Genomic DNA, 20,504 nt, shown 5'->3' with positions numbered 1-20,504 from the left:
GCGAGACGTGGGCGGGCAAGCGCGGACGCGGGATTGGGGGCAGCGGCGTGATGTCGGGCTAGGGTCCGGACGCTTGCGGCCGGGCGCAGCAGGCGAGGCGTGGGCGGGCCCATGTGCTTGCGGGCGGGCGCAGCTAGCGACACGTGGGCAAGCAAGCGTGGGACGTGGGATGGAGAGCAGCGGCGCGACGTGGCGTCGGGCTTAGGGTCCAGACATGCGGGCGCTAGCCACGTCCTTTGATAAGCCTCGCCTGGTGTAGAGTATCGACCCGGCCTACATCTGTAAAGCACACATTAGCGGCCATATGTTTGCCGCAGAGGTCAGGCAACATTATCCACTCGAAACTTTGCAAGTAAGCATCCTCTCCATCACTGCAGATGCTTTTAGTTTGCGGTTACTTAATTAGCTTGGCTTAATGAAAATTATCCTGCCAAAAGAACCTAGCTTTCTCTCTAACCTAGGCATACGGAATCTGATGCGTGCCGTAAGCAAAAGATCACGTGTAGGGACTTCTTTGTCAGCTAGCGCTGGGTGTTCTGTCAACTCGAGGCTCCTGACCTACAGTGGTGCTCAACCTTTGCTGGCCTATAAATAACTGGCATATCCATTCAAAAAAGAATGTAAGTATGAAATCCGTGCCGGTCAAAGTGATTCAAATTTGACTAAGTTTATAATAAATAATATTAGCATTTATGTCTCCAAACAAAATTTATTACAAAAAATATATTTTATAACTAGTCTAACGGTACTTATTTTATATCATGAATGATAGTAATTTTTTTATATAAATTTAGTTAAAGTTTAAACGGTTTGACTTATCGAAAAACGAGAATTGCATTCTTTTCTGGACGAAGGGAGTACATTACAAGCATGCACTACTGGCCTACAACTGACATACTAGCACTAGTACATTAAACATTAAAGCATGCAGTATGTGGAATGGGCCCTGTATAAATACATATAATCTCTCTTATGTTTTTGTCCTCGCTCCGTATAAAATGATTGACTCAGAATTACTATAAACACACCCTCCTGAACTTTCAAAGTGGTACTAAACTCATCAACTACAATTCCTCATATGTCACATGAGCCAAAAACACAATAATTACAGGCTTCTAATAGGCTGACATGTTACAAATGGAGGCGGGTGTGACGACCACCTCCATTAATCATATTAACGACATAGGTGGTCATTGGAAGAGACCGCCTCTGTTAACATATTAACGGAGGCGGTTGTACTAAGACGTTCGCCTTCGTTAATAGATTGTAACATTTAAGGTGCCTGCCTCTGTTAATGCATTGCATGTTTGAAATATTTTCTTAGCATTATTGGAGGCCCATGGTCCCAACCCATGAGGCGGCACCCTAATGTGTCAGCCTCTGTTAATGTTTGAACAGAGCATTAATCGAGGCTGGCACATTGTGCTTAAGGGTTAACATCCCTATTATATTTGTGCTATTATATTATCTGATCCATTTGTGAGTAATTATGTGCACATTGATCAGCAAGTGTGGATTAAGTGAACAAACATGGTTAAGTACTTAATTGACTTTGTTGAAGGCTGAATATAGATCAGTGCTAGGACATCGACTCTGGGACTCTTATTATGCGCTCGCTCGTTGCTAAGGCTAGTAGCGAATGAAGTCCATTAGCCATGCAAGAAAACTAATCAAGTGGGATAAACTAATCACAGATATTTGTGGACATTCATGCAAGGAAAGAAAGAGATTAAGAAGCTTACATGGAACTAAAGGCAATGTTCGCCTAAATGGCCTAAACGGCCAATTAAATGACCGCTAAACGGTAAACGGTGGTGAACTATTTTATTTAGGGGGTGTTTACACCAAAATTTGAGAAGAGAAATACGGGAACTCGAAGCTTCGAAGATCATGTCAATCGAGGAATCAATTGCATAAGGATCGATATAAGCTGATTCAGATGCACCGGAATCGGCTCTCTTCGAATGACGTCAGCAGACAACGATAATGAGCTACGGTTGGCGTCGAGGAAAACATGTCGGACTCTACAAAAAGGAAAAGATTATGGTCCAAGTTATCTTAAATTAGGAATGTTTTATTCTATACCAAAGATTGCAATGGGTCGTGCTTAAGTAGGATTCATGCTTAGATTCCGGGTATAAATATTGGACCTCGGCTATTGTAAAAGGACATCCAATCAATCAAATACAATTTATTTTTTTTGGCTCCGTGCCAACCCTTAGGAGTAGGAGTAGAGTAGATTCCGATGAGTTCTTCAACAAGCAGGGCTGCATCGGTCCGGCCGACCTTCGGCTTGTCTATAAGTACCGTTATGGCTTATACTTCTGTTTGTATGGCTGCATCGATCCGATCAACCTCAACTGTGAACTCTAGTATAAGCTAGTTATCGACTCTTATCTAGTTCAAGTACGGCTACATCGATCCGGTCGACCTCCACTGCTCGAATTAGATTAAGATCAAGTTATCGGCTCTACCTAAGGGTGGCGTCCTACGAGTAGATTCATTAAGTTACTGATCTTGCTGATATTTTTATCGTTATTAGTTTTAGCAATATCAACCTGCCCGGTCGAGATCGATCTAGATCGGCCTCATATCCTTTAGTCTGTCGTTTTCCTTGCTACAACACGATATTGTTTACCTTGAGCGACGGTTTGTGTTTCATCGGCTGTTTTTACTTCGATTTTGATCGTGCATAGTACGCGGTTAAGGCATGTATAATCTTGAAGAGGTTTGCTGGCTAGTTGTAACACCCTAAAAATGACATTCTTTTAAAAATAGTTAAATTGATTTATTTATGCAAATAGGTGTGCATTAAAATATAGGAAAATAGTGAATTTTGTGGAATTAAAATTTAATATAAGGTTAGAAATTTCTTGATGCATACATGCTGCTGCATATCTAATTTTGTGATGATTGATTTTGATTCAAAGTTTAAATGAATTCAAAACCTAATTAAAAACGCTTTTGGAAATCTATTTGGAAAAAGAAAAAAAAATGCAAAATCCATTTTCCCTCCCTTCTTGATTTTCGGCCCGTGGCCCAGCTCCTTCGGCCCGCTGGCTTTCTCCTCCATGCCAGCCGCCAGCCCAGCCGCGCGCCTCGCTCGGCCCAGCGCCAGCCGCCAGCCCAGCACCGCTGCCGGCCCAGCACAGCCGCCAGCAACCGCCGCCGAGCCTGCCTAGCACCCGCAGCCGCTGACCGCCCGGCCCCACATGTCGGCGCCATCCCCTTCCCCGCGCGGCTCGGAACCGCCCGCGCCCGGCGTCTGAGCAACCGCCGCCCACGACGGGCGTCGTGGGAGCGTCCCCCCCGCTCCTCGGCCTTGATAAATAGGAGCCGAGCCCCCGCGTGCCCCTGCTGCTCCCCCGCGCCGTTTTCTCTCGCGTTCACACCTCAGAAGCCCCACAACCACCGCACGGAGGAGCTCCGCCGGTCGCCGTCCTCACCCCTGCACGGACCGCCGTCCCCGAGCCTTCCCCGTCCTCGTTTTTCCCCGCGGTGAGAACCCCTGGCTTCCCTCTACCTTCCGGTACCGTTAATTTCGTTTTTCATGGCTTCTAGCGCCCTGGCCGCATGCGCCCACGAGCTTTGGCCGCCGGCCATGGCGTCTGCCGCCTTGGCTCACTCCTCCGGCCGTCGTGATGGCCTGGGCGAGTTCCTCTCCTCCCCAGCTTTCTCCCGGTGCCTCCGGATTTCCAAACCGTGGCCCGTAGGCCTCTGGCCGCGTGCTCCGGTGACCTCCATGCCGTCGGCAATGGAGTTTGCCGCTGGCGTCACTGTTCCGGCCGGCCACCTTCTTCTCTCTCCCCCGGATCCATTCCTGGCCGCTCATTTCTTATCCAACGGCCGAGAACATCCGATACCCCTTCGCGTGGTAGATTTGCAAAAGAGACCCTCAGTTTCGAATGAATAGAACCCACAGTCCAATGCGTAGTTCCCCGAATGCACATTCTCGTTTTGAAAACGTAAACTTCACTGCTTAAGTCTAAAATACGTTTTCAGTATTTACAGAAATGCCATTTGAACTGTTTTGCGTATAAAATTGTCGTTTTAGCTCCGAATTGATCCATTCAAATCGCGTTAGCTTCGTAATTCCATAAGCTACATGTTAGAACCACTGTTAGTCAAGTTTGGAACATTTTAATTTCCTGGTTAGATTTAATTAAATATATTGCTATAGGAAATCCTATTTAAATCATAACTTTCGCATTTTAGCTCCGTTTTTCGTGAACTTCGCGTTGACGTGATCGTAGCGAGACGTAGATTATTTTCACAAACATTTTATCTTGTTTTCTACACGATTGGTGTACTGTTCTAATGATAGGAATGTTTGCTTTGCATGAATGCTTTTGGGATGTTGTATGTTGCTGTGTTGGTCACGTTCAGACAGTGAGGAAAACGTTGGAGACCAAGAACTCTTCGACGACCAACAGGACTAGCAAGAGTGTGTGAACCAAGGCAAGTACAGCATGGGCCTACCTTGATGTCCTATTTCACTTTAATCAATTACTCATTTGCATGTGTCTAATTTTGATAACCGTAAGGACATCCTAGTGATTGTTTATCCTGTTCCTTGTCTCCTATGGGTTAAATGCATATGGGTAGATTGCTAGTGCTCTAACTGAACTTGATCTACATGATGATGAATGACTCTATGGAACTAAGAGTTTAACATGATATATAACAACTGTTCCATAGGGCGAAGGTGCAAATGACCTTTGATCATGTTGCTCCCAGCCCTCCATAAGGACTTATCTGTCGGCAAAAGCTAGGACTGACAGTGCAACCGGGAGAGTCATATGGCTCTGACTTTAGCTCAGTAATAGGACCTTTTCTAGCTAGTTAGAGGTTACCTTTTTGGCGCAAATGGGGCTTGCCACGTTGGGTATAGGGCTGCCTCTGTTCCTATGAGTATAGCCGCGATGGATATGTGCCATAGGAAAGGGGGGTTCCTACATCTGCCTGCCAAGGAATCCTAGCGGCCCTAACTTGTTAGTGAAACCTATGAAATGGCTTCATAGTGTACCCTGCCCGCTCACCTTGGCAGTGACATGGGAGTAATTAACCCGGGCATATGGGGATCACGACTCGCGGTGAATGTGCACCACCTCTGCAGAGGGTAACAAACTATTATAACAGCCATGCTCAAGGTTATGAGCGGCCCGGAAAACTCACAGAATAACTGGATACTTGATGATGATCATTTAAGATGTTCTATGATGTTATACGATACACTTTACCATGATATATGTTCTTATGGGATTAAATGGGAGTTTATGCATAATTTGATAATATCTGATAGTAAAAGCTTGTCGTACTAAAAATGCTAACTGCCGTAAACCAGAGTCAACCCTTTTCGAGCTTCATAACCCTATGTTAGCTTGTTAAGTACGGGATGTACTTACGCTTGTTTATTTTCTTTATTTGGATAAAAATCTCGGATGGGTAACAGATGACAACGGGTATGAGGAATTCCCAGAGGATTTTTAGGCTTGTGGTCAACCAGTTGACCTTCCCTGTGATGGTGTTCCATGAGAGTGTTATCCTTTACTATTCCGCTGTGTTGTGTAAGACTACTTAATGTTATTATTTGTGTTGTAAGATACACCGTGATGATACTTTATTTGATTTGTCGACTTATGTGTGTGACTGATTCCTGGGCACACATGAGTATTGTGCATTCAATTTTATCCTTAAAATTGGGTGTGACAAATTGGTATCAGAGCCGTGTTGACTGTAGGACGCAAGCCTTGTTAGAAAATGGTCGTTTTAGCATCCTTGCTCCTCTGGTTTCTTGCTTACTGTCTTATTCTTGTTATTTTATTAAAACATTTATGCTTTTCATACCTTAATCTATTATTTAAAATTGTTGATTCTAATTCTATCTCACTTTAAATCTATAGATGTCTCATAATCCGAAGACTGCTCGCCTCAGCACCGCCGGTTATCGTGCCCTGTTCACCCCACGTGCCCCACAGGAGGAGAGAGAGGTTGTGATCATCTCCGACGACGAGGAGATGACTACCCCGACGCCTGCACCTACTCCTACTCCAGTCGCCGCGCCGGTCTATCCTGTTGTAGCTTCACCTGAGGAGTCGACGGCTACTTCCCCTACACCTGCACCATCCCCAGCTGCCCTCGTGGTGGATGAGGAGATTGGCTGGATGTGCAAGTACTACTTCAAGCCAGCCCCAGAGACAGCCTACTACCACACCCTCCTCACTCACGTGCTGGACGACTACTACCCCGACTTGCACGCCTCCATCAGCTACCACTGCGCCGAGTACCAGCATCCATTGGAGGCTACCTTCTGGAAGGTAGAGCTGGTGGTCACTGCCTGGAACGACATCAAGAATGGACATGAGGTGGAGACTGTCCACTGTGCCCCTGCCAGGAGAGCCCATGCCTTGGATGGCATGGAGGATGCAGCACAGAACGCCTACATCCACTACCATGGTCGTCGCTTTGAGGCCATGAGGGAGGATCGCTTCAGGTTCCTTCCTCGAAATGATCATGAGGGTGTTTGGCAGGTTTTGGCTCCACCAGAGAATGACCCAACTCTAGAAGCAACGGTGCAGCATGTCCACGCTATGCAGGGAGTGGATGAGGAAGTCAAAGGAGAACTGCGTGCATCTCAGAGGGCTCAGAGACGCCTCCAGAAGCAAGTGGATGAACTTCGAGCACAACTTGGGCAGCCTTCCATCTACAAGAAGAAGCGCCGGTCCTTCACCATGATTGACACCGCTCCATAGGTGTTAGGTGCCTTGATCTAGATTACCCCGTCGTTAGTTCATGTTTCATAGTTAGACTTGTTTGGTCTTGTGAACTTGGATGATTAGATGTTTAATTTCTGAACTTGGTTGATTTGGTATTTGTTTGATTGCTGGAAGTTTGTGGGCATGTCCACAACTTCCTTAGATTGGAACTTTAAGTTTAGAATGAAATCTTAATGCAGATGTTTCGCTTTATCTTATCTCTGCTGTGCTGATTTCTGGAGTAGCCTGTGTTCTTTATCTGGTATCTCGAAATCTGGGCTGTAAAAAATTCTGAAATTTTTGTGGAGATAACTAGACCTCTGTATCTTTCATATGTCTCTGGAATCACATCAATATCTGTTCAGGTTGGGGAGATCTAGCTGACACAAGTTGATGTTCCTGCGCTGTCTGGAACCCAGAACAGTTTTGGTTTAGCTCTACTTTTGACCATGTGTGTGTCAGAATCTGTAAAAGTGATCTAAATGAAAGTTGTAGCTGATGTCCTAAGCTTTCTAACAAATCTTGGTGCACCTCTGTTGGATTTCTGAAACTCGAGATATAACAGTTTTACTAAACTTCTGAATTTGAATCTTGTCCAGAAAATTCTCAGCATTGTGTCTTATCTTTTGTAAGCTCTCTATAATTGAAAAAATCTCTAAATTTTGCACATTTGTTGGAAAACAGATGGCCGCAAGAGGAGGAAGAGGCAGAGGCCGTGGTCGTGGGCGTGATGCTCTCATAAATCCACCGCCACCGCCACCTGTGACTATGGAACAAATATTGGGAATGCAAGCGTAGCTGATGCAAGCTATGATGCAGCGCTTGGACAACGAACCTGCAAGAGGACCACCGCCTGTTCAGGTCAGAGATAAGCGTGGAGAGTTTATGAAAGGTCGACCACCGGTGTTCACCCATGCCTCAGACCCTATGGAGGCAGATGATTGGTTGCGTGCTGTGGAGAAACAACTAAACATAGCACAATGCAACGACCTTGAGAAGGTGTTGTACGCTTCCGGGCAACTCCAAGGAGCTGCTCAGGATTGGTGGGAATCATTCCAGTTTGGACGTCCCAACAATGCTCCTGCTATCACCTGGCAGGAATTCAAGGACAATTTCCGGTCATACCATATTCCTGATGGACTAGTGGAACTGAAGCAGGAAGAATTCCGATCCCTCAAGCAAGGATCAATGACTGTGGCAGAGTATCGGGACAAGTTCGCACAACTATCACGCTATGCTCCAAATGATGTAGCGGATGACAAGGATAAGCAACACCGTTTCCTCAAGGGACTCTATGATGGACTACAGCTTCAGCTGATGTCTAATACTTACCCTAACTTCTAGTCTTTGGTGAATCGCGCTATCGTGATTGACGATAAGCGCAAGGAGATGGAAGCTAAGAAGAGAAGACTCCAAGGGCAAGCTTATGGAAGCAACACTCGCCCATGTGCTTATCCCCAGCAAGGTTTCCAGCAGAGGAATCAAGGACCAACTCACCAGGGAAACCGTGGTCAGTATCCTCAGCGGAACTAGTTCCAGCAACGCCCTCAGCACCAGTAATAGTTTGGGAATCAGCATCCCCCGCAACAGACCAGCAATCCTGCAGCACGCCAAGGAGTGCCCAACAATGCTCCTATGAAGAGTGGTGCACCCAACAATCCCAATGCCTGCTACCGATGCAGAGAAGTAGGTCAATATGCTCATCAGTGTTCTAAGAAGCAGAACCAACAAGCACCTCAGAACCAGACCAGCAATCAGAAGTTCAACGCCCGACCACCTCACACTGCGAAGGTGAATTATGTGTCATCTGATGCAGCTCAGGAGATGCCTGAGGTCATGTTGGGTACGTTCAGCATCAACTCTATCTCTGCTACCGTACTTTTTGATTCTGGTGCTTCGCATTCTTTTATCTCCCAAGCTTTTGTTAGAATGCATAGCATACCTTTGTGTGCCATGAAAAACCCCATACTAGTAAATTCCCCGGGAGGTAGTATGCCCGCTTCTTATTGGAGCCCCTCAACTAGCATTTCCTTAAGGGGGGTAGACTTCAAAGTGAAGCCTATTGTGTTAAGAATAGCGAGAATTGATCTTATTCTGGGAATGGATTGGATGAAACAACACCGGGCAGTGATTCAGTGTTAGGAGAAATCTGTGGTTGTGACATCACTCAACGGAGATAGAATCTGTGTAGAAGTGGTAGTGCAAGCTCAGCCTACAGCCACAGTGAATCAGCTAGATGGTGAAGTCAATGAACAAGATCATGTCGTGGAGGAGTTCCCGGATGTCTTCCCCGATGACTTGCCAGGTATGCCACCTGATCGAGACATTGAATTCATTATTGAATTATTACCTGGAACTGCACCAATAGCTAAACGTCCATATAGAATGGGAGTTAATGAATTAGAAGAGCTTAAGAAACAACTAAAAGAGTTGCAAGAAAAAGGTTTCATACACCCTAGTTTTTCCCCATGGGGGGCACCTGTGATCTTTGTGGATAAGAAGGATGGTAGTCAACGGATGTGTGTGGATTACCGTTCACTTAATGAGGTTACAATCAAGAATAAATACCCTTTGCCTAGGATTGATGATTTGTTTGATCAGTTGAGAGGAGCCCATGTGTTTTCCAAGATTGATCTCCGCTCTGGTTATCATCAGCTTAAGATTCGAAACTCGGACATACCTAAGACAGCATTCACTACACGGTATGGATTATATGAGTACACCGTTATGTCTTTTGGATTGACCAATGCACCTGCATACTTCATGTATCTGATGAATAAGGTGTTCATGGAATTTCTGGATAAATTTGTGGTGGTATTCATAGATGACATACTAATATTCTCCAAGATAGAAGAAGAACATGCTGAACACATAAGGTTGGTCTTGCAAAAGCTTAGAGAACATAAGTTGTACGCTAAGCAGAGCAAGTGTGAGTTTTAGTTAAAGGAAGTCTCTTTTCTGGGTCATGTAGTCTCCAATGGTGGAATAGCAGTGGATCCAGGCAAAGTGCAAGATGTACTGAATTGGAAACCACCAACAACTGTAAGTGAGATTCGTAGCTTTTTGGGATTAGCTGGATATTACCGAAGGTTCATTGAAGGTTTTTCCAAGCTAGCCAAGCCTATGATAGCTCTGTTGGAAAAGAATGCCAAATTTGTATGGTATGATAAATGCCAGGCAAATTTTGAAGAGCTAAAGAAGAGATTGACTACAGCCCCAGTATTAATTCTGCCAGATTTAAGCAAGAACTTCTCTATTTATTGTGATGCATCCCGTTTGGGTCTTGGATGTGTGCTTATGCAAGAAGGAAGAGTGGTTGCATATGCATCTAGACAACTAAGGAAGCATGAGTTGAATTATCCCACTCATGACTTGGAATTAGCAGCTATGGTTCATGCTTTGAAGATCTGGAGACATTATCTAATTGGACATAAGAGTGATATCTATACTGATCATAAGAGTTTGAAGTATATCTTTACCCAATCAGATCTGAATCTGAGACAACGTCGTTGGTTGGAATTGATCAAAGACTATGATTTGGAAGTGCATTATCACCCGGGAAAGGCAAACATCGTAGCTGATGCCAATGGACTTTAGATAACATCTATGTCAGCAGAGTTGTGTGCTGAAATGGAGTATCTCAACTTGAGCCTTGTCACTAATGCAATGGAATTGGTGATAGAGCCTACTTTGGAACAAGAGATACGCAAAGGTCAATTGGTGGATGAAAAACTTAAGGAGATAGCAGAGAATGTAGTGCTTGGAAAGGCACCCGGATTCAGAATGGATGAGAATGGCACTCTTTGGTTCGGAAAAAGGATATGTGTACCTGAAGTGAAAGCTATCCGAGATGCAATTCTACAAGAGGCCCATGAGTCTGCTTACTCTATACATCCCGGAAGTACCAAGATGTATTTGGATCTCAAGGAGAAGTATTGGTGGTATGGTTTGAAGAGAGATGTGGCAGAATACGTGGCTTTGTGTGACACTTGTCAAAGAGTGAAAGCCGAGCATCAAAGACCTGCAGGGTTACTACAACCAATGAAGATTCCTGAATGGAAATGGGAAGAAGTTGGTATGGATTTTATTGTAGGATTGCCCCGCACTCAAAGAGGCTATGATTCAATATGGGTAATAGTGGATCGACTCACCAAGGTTGCTCACTTTTTACTAGTCAAGACTACCTATATGGGTGCAAGACTAGCAGAGTTGTACATGGAAAGAATAGTGTGCTTACATGGTGTTCCCAAGAAAATTGTGTCGGATAGAGGCACCCAGTTTACATCGCAATTCTGGCATAAAGTACATAGATCTTTGGGAACAAAGTTGAATTTCATTTCTGCTTACCACCCGCAAACTGATGGACAGACTGAAAGGATCAACCAGATTTTGGAAGATATGTTGAGAGCTTGTGCACTTCAGTATGGTGATAGTTGGGATAAGAGTCTGCCTTACGCAGAGTTCTCATACAACAACAGTTATCAGAAGAGTCTCAAGATGGCACCTTTCAAGGCGTTGTATGGACGTAAGTGTAGAACGCCTTTGTTTTGGAATCAAACTGGAGAAACTCAAGTGTTTGGACCCGATGTCCTTAGAGACGCGGAAGAACAAGTGAGAATGATTAGAGACAATTTGAGAGTGGCTCAGTCCCGACAGAAGAGTTACGCTGATACTCGCAGAAGAGAGCTGACTTTCGAGATTGGTGATTATGTGTATTTGAAGGTGTCACCAATGAGAAGTGTGAGAAGATTCAATATGAAGGGAAAGTTAGCACCAAGGTATATTGGACCTTTTAAGATCCTAGAGAGACGTGGAGAAGTAGCTTACCAGTTGGAACTGCCTGAGAGTTTGATAGGTGTGCATGACGTGTTCCATGTTTCCCAATTGAAGAAGTGTTTGAGGGTACCAGAAGAGCAAATTCCTTTGGAAGAACTTGCTGTTAAGGAGGATCTTACTTATGAAGAGTATCCAATAAAGATCTTGGAAACTGCCAAAAGAGTTACAAGAAGCCGAATCATAAAGATGTGCAAGGTGCAGTGGAATCGGTATACAGAGGATGAAGCTACTTAGGAAAGAGAAGAGGATCTGAGAAAGACTTATCCCCAACTGTTTGAGTAAGCAATCACCCGAATCTCGAGGACGAGATTCATCTTAAGGGGGGTAGAATTGTAACACCCTAAAAATGACATTCTTTTAAAAATAGTTAAATTGATTTATTTATGCAAATAGGTGTGCATTAAAATATAGGAAAATAGTGAATTTTGTGGAATTAAAATTTAATATAAGGTTAGAAATTTCTTGATGCATATCTAATTTTGTGATGATTGATTTTGATTCAAAGTTTAAATGAATTCAAAACCTAATTGAAAACGCTTTTGGAAATCTATTTGGAAAAAGAAAAAAAATGCAAAATCCATTTTTCCCTCCCTTCTTGATTTTTGGCCCGTGGCCCAGCTCCTTCGGCCCGCTGGCTTTCTCCTCTGCGCCAGCCGCCAGCCCAACCGCGTGCCTCGCTTGGCCCAGCGCCAGCCACCAGCCCAGCACCGCTGCCGGCCCAGCACAACCGCCAGCAACTGCCGCCGAGTCTGCCTAGCGCCCGCAGCCGCTGACCGCCCGACCCCACATGTCGGCGCCATCCCCATCCCCGCGTGGCTCGGAACTGCCCGCGCCCGGCGTCTGAGCAACCGCCGCCCATGATGGGCGTTGTGGGAGCGTCCCCCCCGCTCCTCAGCCTTGATAAATAGGAGCCGAGCCCCCGCGCGCCCCTGCTGCTCCCCCGCGCCGTTTTCTCTCGCATTCACGCCTCGAAAGCCCCACAACCACCGCACGGAGGAGCTCCGCCGGCCACCGTCCTCACCTCCGCATGGACCGCCGTCCCCGAGCCTTCCCCATCCTCATTTTCCCCCGCGGTGAGAACCCCTAGCTTCCCTCTACCTTCCGATACCATTAATTTCATTTTTCATGGCTTCTAGCGCCCTGGCCGCATGCGCCCGCGAGCTTTGGCCGCCGGCCATGGCGTTCGCCGCCTTGGCTCACTCCTCCGGCCGTCGTGATGGCCTAGGCGAGGTCCTCTCCTCCCCAGCTTTCTCCCGATGCCTCCGGATTTCTGAACCGTGGCCCGTAGGCCTCTGGCTGCGCGCTCCGGTGACCTCCATGCCGCCGGCAATGGAGTTTGCCGCCGGCGTCACTGTTCCGTCCGGCCACCTTCTTCTCTCCCCCCCGAATCCAATCCTGGCTGCTCATTTCTTATCCAACGGCCGAGAACATCCGATACCCCTTCGCGTGGCAGATTTGCAAAAGAGACCCTCAGTTTGGAATGAATAGAACCCGCAGTCCAATGCATAGTTCCCCGAATGCGCATTCTCGTTTTGAAAACGTAAACTTCACTGCTTAAGTCTAAAATACGTTTTCAGTATTTACAGAAATGCCATTTGAACTGTTTTGCGTATAAAATTGTCGTTTTAGCTCTGAATCGATTTATTCAAATCGCGTTAGCTTCGTAATTCCATAAGCTACATGTTAGAACCATTGTTAGTCAAGTTTGGAACATTTTAATTTCCTGGTTAGATTTAATTAAATATATTGCTATAGGAAATCCCGTTTAAATCATAACTTTCGCATTTTAGCTCCGTTTTTCGTGAACTTCGCGTTGACGTGATCATAGCGAGACGTAGATTATTTTCACAAACATTTTATCTTGTTTTCTATACTGCTGGTGTACTGTTCTAATGATAGGAATGTTTGCTTTGCATGAATGCTTTTGGGATGTTGTATGTTGCCGTGTTGGTCGCGTTCAGACGGTGAGGAAAACGTTGGAGACCAAGAACTCTTCGATGACCAATAGGACCAGCAAGAGTTTGTGAACCAAGGCAAGTATAGCATGGGCCTACCTTGATGTCCTATTTCACTTTAATCAATTACTCATTTGCATGTGTCTAATTTTGATAACCGTAAGGACATCCTAGTGATTGTTTATCCTGTTCCTTGTCTCCTATGGGTTAAATGCATATGGGTAGATTGCTAGTGCTCTAACTGAACTTGATCTACATGATGATGAATGACTCTATGGAACTAAGAGTTTAACATGATATATAACAACTGTTCCATAGGGCGAAGGTGCAAATGACCTTTGATCATGTTGCTCCTAGCCCTCCATAAGGACTTATCTGTCGGCAAAAGCTGGACTGATAGTGCAACCGGGAGAGTCATATGGCTCTAACTTTAGCTCAGTAATAGGACCTTTTCTTGCTAGTTAAAGGTTACCTTTTTGGCGCAAATGGGGCTTGCCACGTTGGGTATAGGGCTGCCTCTGTTCCTATGAGTATAGCCGCGATGGATATGTGCCATAGGAAAGGGGGGTTCCTACATCTGCCTGCCAAGGAAACCTAGCGGCCCTAACTTGTTAGTGAAACCTATGAAATGGCTTCATAGTGTACCCTACCCGCTCACCTTTGCAGTGACATGGGAGTAATTAACCCGGGCATATGGGGATCATGACTCGCGGTGAATGTGCACCACCTCTGCAGAGGGTAACAAACTGTTATAACAGCCGTGCTCACGGTTACAAGCGGCCCGGAAAACTCACAGAATAACTGGATACTTGATGATGATCATTTAAGATGTTCTATGATGTTATACGATACACTTTACCATGATATATGTTCTTATGGGATTAAATGGGAGTTTAAGCATAATTTGATAATATCTGATAATAAAAGCTTGTCGTACTAAAAATGCTAACTGCCTTAAACCAGAGTCAACCCTTTTTGAGCTTCATAACCCCATGTTAGCTTGTTAAGTACGGGATGTACTTACGCTTGTTTATTTTCTTTATTTGGATAAAAATCCCGGATGGGTAACAGATGACAACGGGTATGAGGAATTCCCAGAGGATTTTTAGGCTTGTGGTCAACCAGTTGACCTTCCCTGTGATGGTGTTCCACGAGAGTGTTATCCTTTACTATTCCGCTGTGTTGTGTAAGACTACTTAATGTTATTATTTGTGTTGTAAGAGACACCGTGATGATACTTTATTTGATTTGTCGACTTATGTGTGTGACTGATTCCTAGGCACACATGAGTATTGTGCATTCAATTTTATCCTTAAAATTGGGTGTGACACTAGTTAAATCTGATATATGGTCCACTATTATGGCTGTAACGATCCGGTCGATCCCCACTGATAGCACTGTAGAATGGAGGATGCTAGTTAGTAGATTTGTTCTTGATTAGGCGTGACCTTAACTGTTTGCTATGCCTGCATCGGCTAAACAGCCGATCGCCTATGCGTTAACGCCTATAGTATGTCTACATGATTCTGTTAAACGTGAATAGATCTGTTTACTTTAAAGGTTTGATTTGTTGTCTTTTATCATGGCTGCATCGATCCGGTCGAACCCCACTGTTAGAGATAGCAGGTTAGGTCTGACGAGTTGATAGGTTTGTGCATGTGAAATAGTCGATTGTTCACACGCTGTAGTCCTTTTTCATCCGAATTGGCTATTTTAGCCGATTCGCCCGAGCCTTCACGTATAGCATGTCTTTCAAAAAGCCTATCGAAGTATAGATGGTTTTACGGATTCTTCGGTTTTAGTTTGTTATTATCATCATAGCTGCCATCAATCCAGTCGAACCTCACTGTTGATGGCAACAGATTAGATTTAGAGCATTTGTAGGTCCATTTGTATTAGACAGTCGATTTGTTTGCATGCTATATCCTTTCTCGTTAGATTCATCGGCTCAATGATTCACACTGGTAATATCTACCTAGCTGATGATCTCATTTACATCTACGTGTACTGTACCTGTCAACATAAAATCAATCGCTGCCCACGAGCTTTATAGTCCGTAACAGCCGATTTCTGTGCGTATTGACTATTTAGTCATTTTTCCCGTCTGGCTGCTCCCAAAGTGGCACACTTGGAACTGTCTGGGCACAGACCAGCATATTCCACCTTAAACTACTGATAAACTTTCTCTCCTTATTAATTGCAGGGTCAAATTGACTAGCACGTCTCGGGAGAAATTCGTAGGATCGATTATCCCTACGTTAAAGCCAAGCGGATCTCCAGCTCCATCAAGCAGATCCTTCTGGCTTGCTGTATGCCGACACATTTTCGTGTCGACATATGTTTTGGCACACCCGGTGGGACCACACAATCGTCATGGCGGCTTACAACTACAATGACATCCTTATGGTGCCTTATGAAGACCTACCTGATGGAGATAAAGATGTCATCAGCAAAGCTATAGAAGAATTTCAGTACAAGTGTTTGTTGTTCTACATCAAAACACGTGACAATACAATTGTTCAGAAATATCCACTACCAAGAGTTCTGTTGCATGGGCAGGCAGATGCAGATGAAGCTGAAGACATACATTTCTTCATAGAAGTTGTAAACAAGTCTGTTCATGATGCCATGTCGAATCATAATGAAGTTTTCTTGAACACAGTCCACAACACCATGAAAGAGGTGTTTCATGGGTTTCTAGTTGATCAGGTTGGGCTAGCTTATTACAACATTCCACATCCATTGACTCAGGGGACTAATCAAGCCAGTACTAGCCATCAAGAAGTAGCACCAACTGGTAATGATGATGTTCAGGTAGTTTAGAGTTCATCTGAGCAAGTTTAGGGTTCTATTACTAATCAGATATAGTATAACCCTAGATCCTCAGAACAGCACGTGCAATAGCCGACGGGGCAAGTTCGGAATCAAATGGTCAATTTTGGCACATCAGGCCAGATATCGTCGTCGGCTCAAAAAATAGCGCCATTAGTTCAAAGGATTCGTAAAGATATAGATCCTAATATCTATAACCAGAGACTTCAAGAAGCAAACCAGCAAAGGACCCAACAGATGGAGATTCCACAAGGGTATCACTATAGCACATATTACAATACCCTTCACATGATTCCAAATCTAGGGTATCAAGGTACCCAAAATTTTAATCCATAGATGGGTTAGCAATTGCAAAGAAATCCAAATTCAAATGCCGATGAGTTGTTGCTTAGAGTGACTGAGATGATGAAGAATCAGTTCGGTTTGAAGCCGAAAGGGCAGACCTTCTCATACAAACGCCCATATCCAGAATGGTATGATTTGGTCGCTCTTCCTGGAAATTATAGGCTCCCGGAGTTTGCTAAGTTCACTGTCCAAGATAGCACAAGCATAATAGAACATGTCAGTCGGTATCTTACACAGTTGGGTGAAGCATCCATTCAAGAGGCCCATCGAGTTCATTTCTTCTTCTTGTCTCTGTCAGGGCCAGCCTTCACTTGGTTTTCATCACTGCCAGTTAACTCCATTGCCAATTGGGCTGACCTAGAGAAAAAGTTTCATACATATTTTTACACTAGGACAGGAGAAAAGAAAATTACTGATTTGACAACTACAAGGCAGAGAGCTAATGAATCAGGCACCGAGTTTCTTCAGAGGTTCCAAGAGACTAGAAATTTGTGCTTCTCATTGAACTTGACCGATGATCAACTTGCTGCTTTGGCCGTTCAAGGAATGTTGCCAACGTGGAGAGAGAAGCTGTTGGGGTAAGAATTTGACAATTTGGGTCAGTTGGTTCAACGAGTGGCAACACTCAATAGCCAATTTTAGAATATGTGCAGGGATATCCGATTCCAGAAGAATACCACAATGGCCGAAGCCTATAATCCATATTCTGTCGATGACGACTATAAGGACGACGAAGAAGAAGAGGTTGCTGTGGCTAAATGGAATTGGGGTAAAAAGATAGTAATGGTGCCAAATCCTTGGGGAAGAGGAGTCGAAGAGAGCTACGATTTTGATGTCACAAAATCAAACAAGCTCTTTGATTTTTGCTCGAGAAGGGACAGATCAAGTTACCCGATAATCATGTTATGTTGCCCCCTGATCAGTTGAAGAACAAGTTTTGCAAATTTCACAATGCCACTTCTCATTCTACTAATGAGTGCAGAGTTTTTTGGCAGCATATACAGAGGGCTATTCAGCAAGGAAGGCTCAAATTTGATACGCCTCAAAAGATGAAAGTTGATGATAATCCTTTCCCGAGAGATCAGAGCATTGTTGATGCTAGGCTGCTCAAAGGGAAGACTAAAATCCTAACATCAGTTAGATCAAAAGAAACTGGAACAGTCGATCCCAAAATGTAAATATTGGCTGATGAATATAGAGAGGTTAGAAGGCATCATGGCCAACAAAAGAGCCGATATGAGCAGGGAGAAATGTCAAAGGATGGGGCAATAAGGCCGCGTGTTACATCTCGAATTTTGGTGAGTAAATGGCAGCGACAGAAGGAAAAGGATTATCAGCGTTGGTTAGAAGAGCAGGAATACCAACGTCAATAGGAAAAAGAGAGGTATGAAAGAAAGCAAGCTGAATCACATTAGAATTGTCCTTTTTTTCAGACATTGCTAGAACGAAGGTTTAAAATTGCCTACCAAAAATAACTGTCCGGAGTGCAGCGAGCAATATTGGGAGTTTAGGCAATCTCAAACCAACCGCCGGTCTATCCATGCTCAAGATGAGTATCATCATAATAACATGGATCGGCGCTTAAAAAATAGAAGTGTTCATGATCGGCTTGGAGAGCAAGTTGTTGATCAAAACTGGGTTGATTATGAAGAAGAAAGTAATGAGGAAGAATATGTTTGGCAGGAAGGCCAATGGTGTCCAAGAGGTTTGATAAGAAGCCAGAAAAGAAGGGTGCAACGCCTAAGGATTAGAGAACTAGAACAGGCTCAGACATCTGGTAGGCCTCAAGTGTGGCATGCTAAACGAATAGCCGATAGAGGGCAACCATCAGCTAATATTTGAATGGCTTTTCTGTTGCCATCAGAATTCAGAGATCCAGCAGATCAAGAAGTTTATTCCGATTTTGATGAATCAGAGTATGAAGAAATAGTTTCCAAGTTAATAGTTATACAGCAGGCTATATTCGATAAGCCAATCAAGCATCGACACTTAAAGGCTTTATATGTAAAAGGTTTTGTTGATGGAAAGTCGATGAACAAGATGTTGGTGGATGGAGGTGCATCTGTCAATCTTATGCCTTACACCACTTTTTGTAAACTTGGCAAGGGACCAGGAGATTTGATTGAGACCGACATGATGCTTAAGGATTTTGGGGGTAATACGTCTAAGACCCATGGGGCAATGAACGTTAAACTAACAATCGGGAGTAAGACTCTGCTCACCACATTCTTCATCATCGATGGAAAAGGTTCATACAGTTTACTCCTCGGTCAAGACTAGATTCATGCAAATTGTTGTGTGCCATCAACCATGCATCAATGTTTGATTCAATCTCATGGAGATGATGTTGAGCTGGTTTGCACTTATGAATCCGTGAGTATCGCAATAGCCGATCCAATATATTGGGAGCTAGAAGACTTCGAGTGTTTTTCTAGCAAGCTATGGGAAGGAGTCTTCATTAGAATCAATAATGAAAACCAACAGCTGATCCAAGCAATTGGTTTTGAAAATTTGTTTTAATGGATAATCCAATAGATGGTACAGATGGCAAACTAGGACATGGCTTCACGTCGGCCGATGAATTAGAAGTGGTAGATATTAGTTCTAGAGATAGGACTAGGCCGACGTATGTAAGTGCCAAGTTGGATCCTGAGTATAAGCAAGAGTTAGTTGATTTATTAAAGGAATTTAAAGTCTATTTTGCTTGGGAATACTATGAGATGCCTGGTCTAGACCGATTGATTGTTGAACATTGGTTGCCAATCAAACCTGTATATCGGCCGTTTAATCAAGCTCCGAGGAGATTCAACCCAAATGTACTTGATGATATCAAAAAGGAGACTGAAAGATTACTAGAAGCAAAGTTTATTCGACCATGCCGATATGCAGAGTGGATATCAAATGTTGTTCCTGTGTATAAGAAGAATGGAAAGTTAAGGGTTTGCATCGATTTCAGAGATTTGAACAAGGCTACACCCATGGATGGTTATCCGATGCCGATAGCCGATATGTTGGTAGACGCAGCAGCCGGGCACAAGGTTATTAGCTTCATGGACCGCAATGCAAGATATAACCAAATTTTCATGGCTGAGGAAGACAAAGCAAAGACAACTTTTAGATGCCCTAGCGCAATCGGTTTATTTGAATGGGTTGTGATTCCCTTTGGTCTGGAGAATGCCGGTGCAACTTATCAGAGGATAATGAATTATATTTTTCATAAGTTAATCGACAGGATTGTTGAAATCTACATTGATGATGTGATGATAAAATCCAAGGGGTACAAGGAACATCTGGCTGATTTACGGGAGACACTAGAGTGCATAAGAAAATATGGTCTAAAGATGAATCCTAATAAGTGTGCCTTTGGAGTATCAGCTGGACAATTCTTGGGTTTCATGGTCCACGAGAGAGGAATTGAAATTGTTCAAAAAAGCATGAAAGCAATTGATGAGGCAGTGCCCCAGACTACTAAAACAGAGTTACAATCTTTGTTTAGTAAAATTAATTTTATTAGGAGGTTTATTTCAAATTTGTTGGAGAGAGTCCTGCCATTTTCTCCCTTGTTGAAGTTAAAAAATGATCAAGAATTTAAATGGGGTGATGTACAACAAAAAGCGTTTGAGGAGATAAAAGAATACATGAAATGTCCACCCATGCTGATCCCTCCTCGGCAAGGTAAGCATTTTAAGTTGTACATATCAGCCGATAACCAGACAATTGGATCGGCCCTGATGCAAGAGTTCGAAGGGAAAGAGCGAGTTGTTTTCTATCTCAGTAGGAG

The sequence above is a fragment of the Miscanthus floridulus genome, chromosome 9 (genome assembly GCF_019320115.1).
Source record: "Miscanthus floridulus cultivar M001 chromosome 9, ASM1932011v1, whole genome shotgun sequence".
In the NCBI taxonomy this organism is placed as follows: domain Eukaryota; kingdom Viridiplantae; phylum Streptophyta; class Magnoliopsida; order Poales; family Poaceae; genus Miscanthus; species Miscanthus floridulus.
This window is presented reverse-complemented; position numbering follows the sequence as displayed.